This window comes from Falco naumanni, chromosome 8 (genome assembly GCF_017639655.2).
Source record: "Falco naumanni isolate bFalNau1 chromosome 8, bFalNau1.pat, whole genome shotgun sequence".
Taxonomy (NCBI): domain Eukaryota; kingdom Metazoa; phylum Chordata; class Aves; order Falconiformes; family Falconidae; genus Falco; species Falco naumanni.
In genome coordinates, this window is record NC_054061.1 from 30,594,267 (window position 1) to 30,607,307 (window position 13,041).

Here is a 13,041-nt window from a genome sequence, read left to right on the forward strand (position 1 = left end):
AGAAACATGTTAAAACTTCAGCATTCAACAAACATTTCCAAAGACACAGCAACACATTTGGGTAAGTTATGATCCCTCAAAGCACAAAGTTATTCAAGGAAGAAAAAAACAAACCTCTAAATAATACAGGCATGTACCAATTCTAGTGAAAACCTATCAAACTGAGAGTAAGCATACAATATACACAACAGGAAGCTTTGCCTATTAAAAAACCCAGAAAACACTGACAATTATTTTGACCATGCCCCAGTATGTTACATATAGGAGTAATTAATTAAGAACATCTCATATTCTGAGAGTCAAAACTACAGCAGTAAACTAGCTTTAAGCCTGTCATCTAGAACAAAAGTCATGCAGACTTGCCAGAAATTTTGACACACACAAACCTATTTTCTTTTTCCTGTACATACCTCACAGCTCCTAGAAGTCTTTGTTCAAGACAGTAATAGAAAGGTGTCAATTTAAGCAATTCTAGTGAATTACTAGAACAGCACAGCTGGGTTTAAATGCTTACAGCCAACTACTTTTACATAATGGAAGAGTCAGAGTATACTGCTCAGCAGAAAATTCTGAATATATGGCTTGAGCTGCAAAAATTTATATTAGGAAGACGACTATTTGCAGTTAAAACATTAACATTTATGTGGGAGATGAGCACTACAGCAGTAGGTAAACAGATCCTAACCAGCTGTTCCTTTACTCTCAGTAGGCAGAGTATTTCTGCTTTATTCAATGCACAGAGTAAACACAAGAGAATAGAACTGATACTGTTTAGGTTGGCCAATAAAGTGATACATTGTGACTTTAGAGGGCTTCACTTTGCACAGCTTGCACTGAAAATAAGTATTAACATTACTGAAAACACTAAAGCTATGTTAAGAGATCACTAAAGTACTTTGCAAAAAATAAGAAAGGCATGGCAAAAAAAGCTTTTAAAAATGTTGCTTGTGTTTTAACTCAAAAAAATTACAAGATCCACTGGATCTACTCCAAACAAGTGCTAATCACAAGCATACCAGACCTACATGTGTACTTCTATCCACTAATGCTACTTAGAAGGGGATTCAGATTTGTGATACAGCTTTCTGACTGTCCATTAGGAGACCTATATTTAGGAAAACCTTCAATTTTATGATTAAAAAGCTTCAAATACAACTGAGACTGACATCTCAATTATCAGTCTACATATAGTAGACCCATTTACACACTCTCTAACAAACCTCAGTAAAATATGTATATGGTAGTTCTATGATTAATGTTAATTTATTTATGTATGTATTTTAAGAACCAATTTATTAAGAAATAATTTGTTACAGATTACGTAACATACCTTGCTAGAGAACTTCTCAAGGAGTCAGAATCTCATTCAACTCTACGGAGCAGCTCCTGACTCTCTAGTAAACAGAGGTGATATGCTTCACTAGTACAGTTTGGTGAATTTAAACTATACTTTGTTTTTTCCACGCATGTAAACATACAAACATTTACTGTCTTTTCATTATTTACAAATCATTTATGAAAGACAGTGCTATGAAGTCTTCAGTGAGGAAGCTGTATTTCTTTTTCCAGACTAGCCTGTTCCTCAAAGTACTGATTTACATGCCTAGATACACACAAGTGCATTTGAGATCACTGCACCATTTCCTGCCTTTGACTCCTGCCTCTCCTTTGCAATACAGTCTCTGCCATGTTTATATCTTGACATTTTTTCCTCCATTTCTCAAAGGGCTTCCTTCCAAAGAAAAATCAACAGGCAAAGTTCCTGAAGTAAAATTAAACCACTAGATCTATGCTGATATATTCCACGTGTGGGCATCAGTTCTGGATAATTATTCTGCTTTTCTGATAAAATGGTGAGACTGACAAAAGAAAGCACAAATCTGTAAGCAGGGAAGAGCGAAGTTATGAAAGACTCTGCACTGAATTGCAGTTTTTATTTGATACGTAATGAAGGGGAAAACATTTGTTCTTGAAGAGAGAATAAATAGGGATATTACCTTAAACCTGTGTAAGCTAACAGAAAAGCTTTCATGCTTGAAACCTTGTAAGGGATTTTTTTGTTTGTTTTTATGAATTGATCTTATAGATACCACATATTATACTCTACAAAATTTGCCTTCATTTTATTATGACTAATAACCTACAAGCCATTACATTAAGCTATATTACACGTAGCCTACAAATTGCTCATGTGTTTGCATAATATGCAGTAAAAAATGGAAGCTAGGCATAAAAGAGTTCCAAAGGAGCTAGAAGGAAGAAATCTCATTCCTTGTCAGGCTACAGTGCAACAAACGAACAGTGCTAAGGTATTCCAGAAATGGAAACCACTCCAACATTTCACCAGTTATATGCTGCAGGTAGGAGGGGGAGAGGTAGCCGGAGACAGGAAGGAATCACAGCAGCCTGATCAGTTTGACATCTCTATATCAAACGCTCCCACCCCTAACTCCTCTGTTCTTATAACAAACTACTTCAAAGCATATACCACGTATACACTGTGAATAGATCGTGCACAGGTATTGTGCATATTCTGTAGTTGCTTAATATTATACTCAAGTAACCTACATTAGGCTTGTACAAATCTCTTGCTTTAAGATCCCTCAGCAGGAGGGAAGTAAAGGATGAGTATCTAGTACATCTTAGATAAGAGGTTACATATGAAAGTTACTCAGACTATAAGTACATGTTGCACCATTTCTTTTTTACCTGTGATAAGCTGATTTTAAAATTCTAATTAAACAGCCCATACTTACATCTTCAAGTTGAAGATTTTTACATGTTACAGTAATAGCAGCTATTACTTTCTCATCTGACTACAAAGTGTCTATTTAACATTTCTGTGTGCCTAATATACCCCTTTGCTTGGCTCTTCCATAACAAGAAAAAAAGCTTAACAAAAAAGGGTGACTACAAAGTCTTCATCATGCAGCACGATGCACCTTCAAGCTAGTAGCTGACTAAAAAATTACAAAGCAGCAACACCAAAATGCCTGTAATGTTCAGCAGAAAAACAAAACCCTATTGAAAGCCACACTGTAAGTCTTAAGACAGAATTAAAACCTGTAAAACTTCACACAGAATGCAGATATAAACTATCTAAACACTTACCAACAAATAAAACACTTATTAACAAAACATCAGCATTCATGAACTTGTAATGAAACACAATTTCACATATTTCTTTGCATTTGGTTTCTGTACATTGATGGTAATATGCTCTGATAAAAATGAACACAAAGAACAAGACTTATTTTTCTTATACATACCTTTCACAATAACTGTAAAAAACAAACAAAAAATGCTGACTAACAAACTTCACACATCATGTCAAAGTGAAGATAGTCTCCTAAAAAGAAAAAAAAAACAAACAAAACCAACCAAAGTTTAAAAAACTCTGTGTGTGTATATATTATGCACTTATCTTTGCAAAACATCTTCTAAAATCTTGAGTTCCACAAGCATCTGCCACAGCCCAAGTCGTAAATGTTAGGGGCATACAGATAACAGAATCTGAAGAATCAGTCCACATAAGAAATACTAGCAGGACAGCACTGAATTGCAGGGCAACAGGATCATTCACTATTTTTGTTATTTCAAAGAACACGATCCCTTTCTTATTAAATGGATATAAGAGGTTCACATGAGGAAGAAGAACCCGATGATGTTAAGTTCTCATTTTTTGAGCTAGGCAGAGAAAGGCCCTATTTCTTAAGCCTACATTCTTAGGCAAAGAATTTAAGTATTAGAATTAGGAAGGTAGTGGAAGAGCATATAGGTTTCTTGTCCTTAAAATAATCTAGAAAGGTAAGACATCGCCATGTTACTTCTTGTGGAAGCCCAGTATCTTTACTTAATTTGATCCATGTATTATTACTGTATATAAAAAAAAAACACCCACCAAACCAACAAAAAAACTTACATAAAACTTCTTTAAATTTTAAACTCAGATCCTATAAAGGCATTCAATAAAACCCACTTTAAAATTGTAACATAAGGAAAGAAACATTATACATAAGGGCCTTTGGAAAAAATATTATACTAAACCAACCGGAGGCGCATCTAATCTGCAACTATTTGCGAATCCAGATGTTGGCAAGTATGCGGCACTCCAAAAGAAGGCACAACAAAACTGGAACTGACAACCAAGCATAATAAAGCTGTAAGTTTTATTGTTTGGAAGATCTGGATTTTTTTTCTTTTCTTATTCATACGAAACCTTGTTAAGCTCTGCTTTAGGGATATCCTGTATCAACAGGAGTCGTACCCTGTATTAACAAGTCACGTATTTGTGTGCAGAACAGAGGTAGCGGTAAGGGCAAAATGAAATGTTTACCCTAAATGTTGCCTTTGATTACCTGTCAACCATGACTGAATGTTTATAAACTGTGACTAGGAGGCAAAACTTAAACTGATGCGTTTCAACTACTGCAAATTAGATTAAGAGGTAGACTATAAAGAGGGACCACAGAAGCCTATGATTCAGCCCGCACTGAACTCGTCAAGATTTACACACTGCTTAGAATCCAGCAAGTTCAAGCTCTTTACCACAGTTTACCAAATGACTGCAGCTGGTTAAAAAAAATAATAATTTGAAGATGTCGTTTTAAGACACATGCATGTGGTTATCCATCTTCTATACAAAGCCTATGCTCACTGTTGATCCTGAACGCCTGCTTAGTTCAGCGCCCTCACATACAAACAATATCTGCTGGTCGTATTTTTCTTACACTACCAACTTAATTAAGATCAGTATCTCAGATAACCAAGACTTAAACCAGAAGGCTTCTACCCATACAAAGCTCAGTTTGTGTGTGCCTAATTTATGTACCCAAAAGAATTGAGAATATAGCAATAAAAAAAATATATAAAAAGCAAAAGAGATTCTTAAAAATTCTTCTCTTCGTGCACAGTAAACCAAGTATCATTAAGGGAAAGATACTATTTAGTTGCTTGCTTTCAGCTCCTACTTAATCCATATAATTATATTAAAGTAACCAGCTACAGAACTTGTACCTAAATTCAGTTATTACGCAGGGCATATATCCTACCCTCTATCAGCATGCAAGATCTGCTGTGGGCTGTAGTCCTGACTGGAGCTGATTACACAGAACCCTGTTCAATGCTTATTACCAATAATCAACTCATTTTAGGACAAAGATAAAAGTTTAACATATTAATATAGCATCTGACACCTAAAATGAAAACTGTACAGGCACTTCTGAGAACATGGCTTTATCCTTACAAAATGTTTCATTCATCATATACACAGAATTAGGATAAATTTAAGCCACCAGAAGATGTTTAGGCTGAAATACAAATGATGGTTTAGACGTAAATACCATATTCTACTCTATTAAATACAGTGGAAACTTCAGCATGTTTGCCTTTTGTTTCATTATTAGGAAATAAATATGCTTTCCACATGGTGTAACTTTAAGTATACCAGTTGAAATTTAACATTTAAATGAATATTCTTTAAAAGGCATTTCTTAATATCATTATAATTTTCAGCAAATAGCATGGAGATAATTTTAAGTCTTTTTTTATTTCATTTACCATTTTAACAGTGTTAGAGTTGATGCTGTCATCTTGTGGAACCATCTTTCAGCCAGTTACATGAAAATCTGCAAAAAAACATGAAAAAACATACTTAACTTTCCTTGTCATAACATTATTTTGGTTTTAAAATGTTACAGTATCCTTGGTCACTTAAGCTGAGTCAATACTTTATTACACACAAAAAAGGTAAGAAATGGTCTTACTATGTAGCCTACAATCTAAGTCCACATAGTTATTACACTAAAGCCAAAAGGCTCAATAGCCTGTCCAGCTCTACTGTTCTGAACACACAGTAACTTCTAAGAACAGGATGTATAACTCCATCATGGATACTTGACGCACAATCTTACTCCTACATCACTATATGTTTCTCTGTGCAGATTATCACTTCTTTCATATTAGAAGTCCCACCCTAAAAGAGAAACTCATACGAAGTTCACAAAACATGAAAGAACTTTGTATTATATTGACAGTCAGGGAAGAGAACATTGTAAGTAAAAGAACTGCCAGATCATTACAAAACAGGAGCATCATTTCTAGCTGATCTAAAAGAAAACATCATCCCATCCCACCCCACCCCACTCAAAAAAAAAAGTACATAATAACAAGAACAAGAGACCCAGAACAGCAGCTCAGTCACAAACCAACATGCAAGGAAAGCAACTTGAAATTCTTCCTTGTATTTACTTAAGATTATTTCACATACAATTTGAAAGACAACATACCAAGATAAGGTTTGCACACAGAAGAAATGGGTTTAGTTTTTCCAGTTATACCAGCTGTTCCAATAATACAAGTTCTGGGATGCAACCCCCTCCCTTTAACATGTACTGTCATCAGGTGATTTTCATGGCTTATTTGATTACTTTCAAGATAAGATAAACAGAGACACTACTTTGACTCAACTAGAAAAAAGGTGAAACTGACAGACATTTTACACCCATTCTTCTAAATCTGGAAATGTACATGAAAGCAACATTAGTTTAACACAACTCTAACCTCTACTCAACTTCTAAGGGGTATCACATACAAAAGCAAAAGCAAGAATCTTCAGAAGAGATGGAAAGGTGAGTGTTATGCAATTACATGACAAACAGACTCACTACAGCCCTGTAATTTTTACTCAAGGAAAGCTTCCTGTAGAATCTAGTGAAGCAAACGACCCCAAAAAAGAAACCAAAGCCAAGTTTTTCATTTCAGTACCGAGTACTGCAAGTAGAGATCATTGTTCCTAGCTAAATAGAAAGTTATAAAAGATCTAAATTTGCATAGAAAACACATTAATTTTAGCACCAAAATAAGATAATTTAGCTTAACATAAAGTGATGTTTTAGCAGTGTGGCAGTGTACAGTGTAACAGTATCAAACCGCCACGGCACAGCTGGATCTCCATAAGGAACACTTCAAAGTTTCCTATTCAGCACTTACTCAGAATTCATGAAACAAATTTTCAGACAAGTTTTCTTATATAAAGTAGTAATGCAGAATATTAATCTATTGCATACTTCAGAGTCTTTACCAGCTACCAGAGTATTTAACCACATACTTCTGTTCCATTCGTAGAGCATCTCAGCGTGACTACGGCTCTGTTGGACATAAACTTCTGTCACCACATCACGTCAGAAACAGAGTTTTAGGTTAGCAGAGTGAAAGTTGAGAAGTGGAAATGGCACCACCCTCCTCCTTATGGTCTTCCAATAACATTAGAAGAAAAAACTTCATGTCAATCTGTGAAGGCCTCTTTAAGTGTCACCATGTACGGAGCAATTTCTTAGTCACCAGTAGCTATATATTTAATATTAGCTAAGAACTACAAATGACATCCATTTGACATGCTACCCATCTAATCTCATCTAGTGCAAGATCTAAACATATCACGCTTTGTCACAGGGTGGAACTGCCACAGATCTCTGATAAGAACAAGCACAGCAGCCTTCAAAACTACTCTTGCATCTGAAAGCTGAGCCTTCCAGGCATGCTAGAAATCGGCAAAATCACCTCACTCAGAAACTTGCTTTCAGAGTGAATGGGGTCTCCTTCCTTCCTGCGACGGGTATCTTTGGGGAAATGTAGAAGGAACAAAACAAAAACAAACAAACAAACAAAAAAAAAAAAGAAGGAAATGAGGAAATCTCCTTAACACACTCAGGAAAACGTGGCTGTCCGAGGAGAAAGAAACACGGCTGAAGCTCTGGGGATCACAGAGGAGGAAGGATGAGTATCCGTCCTGCGCTCGCACCTAACCAAACACTGGGGAGCGCAGGGGGAGCGCGAACCCCTCGCACCTCGGGCGAGGCACGGCAGAGCGCTGTCAGCCGCCAGCTCGGCCCGGGGAGCCCAACCCCTCCACACACGCCCCCCTTCCCGGGCAGGGCGGGCACCCGCGGCTGAATGCGGCGGGGGAAGGAAAGCGCTTTCTCCAGGACCGCGGGCACAGCCGTGCGTGGGATGGGGCCGAGGTCCGGCGGGCGGCGGGGAAGGGGCGACACCCACTGCCTCCGACCACTGCCGTACGCCGGCGGGACACGGGCGGCACACACGGGAGCGCCGCCACGGCACGGCACGGCGCGGCCCACCCGCCCACGCGCGACGTGAGGGGACTCAGCTCCCCGCCCGACGCGAGGCGGGGCCCGGTGTCGCACCCCTCAGCCCCGCGGGCCGGGGCCGGCGAGGCCTCTTCCCCGCGACACGCCCGGCGACAACTATCAGGCACGGCGGGACTGAGGGGGCAGCCGCCGCGGAGCCCGCCTCCCGCCTCGCACGGCCGCTCGGGGCTCGCCGCAGCCCCGTCCCCGCGACAGCGGCGGTACCTGAGGCCGCGAAGGGGCCCGGAGCTCCGTCCGGCGGCAGCACCGCCCGCTTCCCTCCCCTCCCTCCCGCCCGCCCTCCCTCTAAGATGGTGGTGTGCGCGAGCGGCGGCAGCGACGCCGCGCGCCGAGAATCCATCCCCGAGGTTGCGAACGAGCGAGCGCCGGCCCCGCCCCGCCCGCAGGCCGGCCCCATCGAGCCGCTCGGCCAGCCACTCGCCACCCCTGCCGGCCCCGGCCCCCGGGCGGGGGTTCCCGTGGCGCGGCCTGGCGCGGTGGGCGGCTGAAGGGGCAGGTGGGGGGGCGCTGCCCTGCCCCCGCCCCCTCCCCACCCCGCCTGGCGGTTGGGACGCGGAGCCCAAAGGTTTCGGCGCGTAAGGGGCCTGCGGTGCTGGTGCCCGTGCCGCGGTGTTGCCGGCTGCCGCCAGCACCGGGGAGGCGGGCCCTTAGCCTTACTGCACGGCTTGCTTGGAGGCACCGGGCGGTGCGGTGCTGGGCTGGCGGCCGGGGTCCCGCCCAGAGCTGACGGGGGGCGGCCGGTGCCTTCCTGACCGGCGAGCCCGAGGAACGCGGTATCCCGGCGCCTTACGAAGGCGAAAAGCCACCACTGGGCTGGGTAAAAGTGTATTAACCCGGCGTTGTGCTCGCTTCACCCCCTGCGGCTGGGCGGTTGTGCCGCGGCCCCCGCGCAGCGCTGCCGGCCGCCCCCCCCCCCCCCGGCTGACCACCTGGCTCGGACGGAGAGCTCCTTCGCACAGCCCAGCCAGGACGCAGCACTTACACAGCCTTTTTCGAAGCAGGGAGATAAGCAGGTCAAAACCAGAAAAAAACCAAAAGGTGGAGGAGCAGAGAAGGCAGAGGAAGAGAGCACGGACTGGGGAACTAGAGATGGAGAAGTGGGATGGAGCTTGCGGCTAGTCTGTCAAAAAGAAGGAACAAAGAACAAACCAAGTGAGCAAGACCCTTCAGAAATGACCCGAAGTGCCCTGAGATGGTGGAAACTTTGTTTCATAGTTCCCCTCATCTTCACACTGCCACACAAAATCTCACACGACCAGGAAGGAAGTGGTGGCAGCTAATTATATTCTCAACATAGGTGTTTGTTTCACTATCAACACACTTCTAATATAATTACAAAAGTGAAATTGTGTAAGCTACATTAAAGCACAGTTACCTTAAATTTAATTTTGAGATGCGTAAGTTTCAGACTAACCAAGCTGTAAAAGGAAATACTAGGAAAACTTAAAATCTACCCAAAAAATAGTGATTAAAATAAATTCATCTAGGCTTAGATGAAATTGCAGAATCAGGTTCTGGTCTTGTTTGTGTTGGTTTTGTAGTCCACATTACTTCTTTGTAGTCAATGTTGATTTGTATTTAAGAATTGAGCTCACAATGCCAACCTAAAGATAACCAATGGTGTATGTAATGTGTTGCAGATTATTCAGTATTCACCTGCTAACACAAATGCATCATTTTGCAGAATTCAACTATGATGTATTTTGGGAATTTTAGAGTGAAACCTGCTAGGAAATAATAGAAAGCAATGTATACAGATGAGTGAAAAGGTAAATGATATTTAATTGAAATTTGGTGATACATATGATAGAGCTGTGAAATTAATTCAAGTGCTATTCACACATACAAACTCTTGAAATAAAACAAGATATTTCACCCTTCCTGAAAGTTATTGAAGAGATCCGTTATCTCTCATAAAAAAATCTCTTGCTATCACCTGTCTGGGTGAGTGTTACTGTTGGACTTGAATTATTTCCTGTATAGAAATAAAACAAACTTCTTAAGAAGAAAAACCTTTTAAAAACTTTTAGCCTGAAACTAGTTTGGTGGGGGTTTTTGTGAGCCTTCCCTTCTTAATATAGCTGTATTTTTGTTTGCATATAGTAGCACTAAGAGACATGCAACAAGCTTGATTCTTCATAAAACTGGTTGTGAGAAGTAGTAAGATACCATCCCTGCCCTGAAGCATTTATAGTCAAAATGGCACGAGAAAATTCAGTGAATTATGCTCTTGGTTCAAACTGTCTTTTTTTGATGTATGCTGTATATAAACTATACTATATAGATCTACTATGCTTCTGTCCTCACTACCTTCTGCCTTGAAGCCAAATTTGCCAAAACATGCAATACAGTGCTTTTACATGAAACTTTGACTTTACAGTTTTGGAAAGAGATTCTGGGTAAAATGTATTTCTTAGACATAACTGCAGGAAAATAGCAGTCCTCTTGAAATGGCACTTCCTGTGGAATTTGGAGGAGCTGAAAATTATATAAAATGTAAATACAAAAATGTATATGCATCTGACAGCATCTAATTTTCTTTGGTCTTGCACATCTTTGCTCCTAAGTATTTATACTGGGGCTCAGTAAACATGCATGGCTTATCCAAGGTCAGTTATTAATAAGCAGCAAAACCCAAGAAGATAACTAAAGAGTTATGACTAGAGTACTCTTGACAGAGAAACTACACATAACATTTTTTATAGCTAATAGTGCTTTTACTAAATGGTATCTTGGAAAATATGCATAATTTATATTAAAATGGGCTGAATGTTTTATATTAAAAAAAGCTGTGTGTCTTCTTGTGAACAGCGAGTATAAGACAAAAGGGAAGGAGCAGATTCAGATTCGCAGCCTCTTCTGCCTTAGGTGATCACACAGTGATAGAAAAGCTCTGGAAAAGGGGAATTAACCTTTGAAAGCTAGCACAATAAAGCTCAGCTTGGTTTGCTGGCCCTGGCAAGTGCTGTCCCACAGTGAGTGGCAGTAGCTGGTGCTAGGGATGGCAAAATATCTGGAGACGCACAGATTTTATATCTTTTTTCCTTTAATCTCCTTTAACAGTGGAAAGCATATGAAATCCCAACTGTGAACTGAAACCTCGAAACCGTCTTTCTGAGTGTAGCTCCACATGTCTTCTCTTGTATGTGAATTTTCTTCTCTATCTTTTATGAGGCTAGGTAGTTTGCATCTCAATGTGGCAACACAGCTAAATCCAACTCGTTAATGTTTTGATTTCAAATGTTTTGACAGAGGCAGGCAAACAGGAGAAAACTGCAGTTAAGGGGGAGTGCCAGGCTTCTCTTCATCACAGGATGAAGCACTTAGGTTGTAGTTCCTGAGGCATTTGAAGAAAAATGGGTCAACATTGTCAGAAGCCCAGAAGTTTGTACTTTTTACACTTAGAAGTATCATAGGACTTCTGTATTTTTAGCTCTTGACTAAGTAATTTGTTTCCTATTGTAGAAGTTCATGATGTTTTTGTGTCTTCTCTGAAAGAAACTATTATAAGAACAATTTCCCTTTTTTTTCTTTTTTTTACTGTTCCTTTTTTAGGAATTAGCATTTCAGCAATCACATATAATAAAACTATGTATCTTGCAAATATACACATATTGCATATTCATTTTTCTTGCTGTGAATATTTTCATTACATAAATAGCTATTTTATAGGGAAAGCAAAATTGTATTTATTTCCCAGCAGCACTGTAATATTTTCATAAGAGAAAACATCCTCAATTTTATTTTACAGACCTGCTAAATTGTACTTATAAAGAAAATGTGAATTTGGTTTCTGCTCATGTATGTTTTACTTATGAGAACATAATAGCTGAGTTGGATGAAATAGATCAGATCCCAAGAAGGAAATACAATACTCTGTAGGTCTCATAACAGATCTTTACAAAGGACTTGAATCTACTTATTTTAGACACATGCTTCCTTCAGAAGCATTTGGATCAGATATTTGATGAACAAGATCTTCATGTTGATAAGCAAGACAAAGCAGCAGAAGAAAATGTATTAAAATTTAAACTGACAAAGTCAGTTTTGATCGGCTTCTTTCCTCCTTAGGGGAAGGATACATCCCTCTTAAGTGTTCAGGACTAGACTTGGCATAGGATGCATGACAGCAGTGTTTCCCCCTCTTCCTCTGGCTTAGACCCGAAGTCTATCTAGCTCAGAATTGTGCCTGCCTGATGACTTGTAATGGATGCCTGGGAAAAGGGTATTGGAAAAAAGGCACTTACAGAGTAGTTGTTTCCATGGCACATCCTTGTAGTTTTTAGAAATAAATGGCTTACAGCATCCTTATCTGGAAGCCTGTAATTCAGCCAATATATTTAATAGGTCTTGATGGACCTGTGAGCTTGGCTGATCCCTTCTGTGAGCCCAGTTATACTGTAAAACATTAGCTGTTAAGGATTTATTTAGGAATTTACTTATTTAGGTAAAAGAAAATGTTTTGTTTTGCTTGGGTTTAGGCCAATGGTTAATAATCTTATCACATAACTTGTATTTGTTGTTCCACTTCACCTTCTTTGCACTATTTGAGATTTAACGTGTATTACAGTTGTCCTAAACTGCCCTTGAAGTGTCCTCCCATCCTAAGTCCCACTTTGCATGAAGCCAGTGGTGACTGAGGGAATGGTTTTATTGCTCGACTATCCTCATCGCTTTCTCCTGCTTCTGAGCCAATTCTTGAGATGATGAAGTGAAAACATCAAAATTTGGGTATATTATGAATTAGACTGCGATAGTTACAATTTTGATTTTGTTCTCACTCCTCTTTTGTGTATTTACAAACATTTCCTATTCTTTATCCTTGCTGAGCTGTTGTGCAGCTGTTTTCTCAACTGTTTTACCTTATGACAAG

At 40.0% G+C, this 13,041-nt stretch overlaps 1 protein-coding gene across 5 annotated transcripts in view; it reads right to left on the reverse strand.

Moving 5' to 3' along the window:
- SLC35F5 (solute carrier family 35 member F5) overlaps positions 1–9,627 on the reverse strand; it is a 39,534-nt gene extending 29,907 nt beyond the window's left edge. The window contains exons 1-4 of one of the 5 annotated variants that reach the window (XM_040603302.1): positions 9,151–9,627; positions 5,560–5,627; positions 3,270–3,349; positions 1,331–1,394 (exon numbers count right to left, since the gene is read on the reverse strand). The gene's annotated coding sequence lies outside the window, so the exon portion shown is untranslated. Of the gene's footprint in view, positions 1–1,330; positions 1,395–3,269; positions 3,350–5,559; positions 5,628–6,665; positions 7,051–7,108; positions 8,082–8,372; positions 8,426–9,150 lie in introns of those variants that run through there. The other 4 variants (XM_040603299.1, XM_040603303.1, XM_040603301.1 and 1 more) reach the window with 4 other exon arrangements.
- Between the last annotated feature and the right edge of the window lie 3,414 nt (positions 9,628–13,041).